This window comes from Buceros rhinoceros, unplaced genomic scaffold (genome assembly GCF_000710305.1).
Source record: "Buceros rhinoceros silvestris isolate BGI_N320 unplaced genomic scaffold, ASM71030v1 scaffold23299, whole genome shotgun sequence".
NCBI classification, from domain to species: Eukaryota; Metazoa; Chordata; class Aves; order Bucerotiformes; family Bucerotidae; genus Buceros; species Buceros rhinoceros.
In genome coordinates this window covers 13,754-14,647 of record NW_010431243.1, presented here as the reverse complement: position 1 = coordinate 14,647, position 894 = coordinate 13,754, and positions in this window count along the sequence as shown.

Here is an 894-nt window from a genome sequence, read left to right as displayed (position 1 = left end):
CGTGGGTGTGGGTGGTCGCGACAGGGCGCAACGTGGCAGGCGGTTCCGTGTCTGTTTTTATTTCTATCCCGATTTGCGCTGCCCCATTTTCTCCCTTTTTCTATTCGAGGGAAGGGTTGTTCCCATTGTTTCTAACCCATTAACATGTAGTGTTTTGCAGTTCTAAACGATTCGGTGCGTTTTTGCTTGCTGAGGATCTCATGTAACTTGGAAGGATTCGAGCTGTGTAGATTGTTGTAAGCATTTTCCTCTCTTAAATATGTTTATGCGTTCTTTCGCCTCGCTGGAGGGAAAGCAACGCTCAGCCTCGCTTCGAGTCAAGCTGCACTTTGAACTGCATTTGGAACTGGGTTAGAAAGCACAGGAACCACATTTAAAACATTAAGATGCTTTCATTTATGTGCTGGGCACACACAAAAAGACTCGTAATGTATTTTTTGTTTCAAACCGATGGATTAAACAAAGAAAGTATTGACAGCAGTTAATGAATCGAGGGATTGTTTCTGGGCGCTGAGATAGATTTACCGAAGGTATTTAGATGTCTGATGCATGGGATTTTCAGAGCAGCCTGAGCAAGTGCTGGCCGGCGCGGACACACGCGGTTCCTCTCCGAGAGCCGAGTGAACCTGGAGCCGGGCCCAGACAAAATCTTCTGGCAAGCTGCTCCCCGTCTCCTGCGTGTTAATGAATCGAGGGATTGTTTCTGGGCGCTGAGATAGATTTACCGAAGGTATTTAGATGTCTGATGCATGGGATTTTCAGAGCAGCCTGAGCAAGTGCTGGCCGGCGCGGACACACGCGGTTCCTCTCCGAGAGCCGAGTGAACCTGGAGCCGGGCCCAGACAAAATCTTCTGGCAAGCTGCTCCCCGTCTCCTGCGTGCACAGAGCCCGGC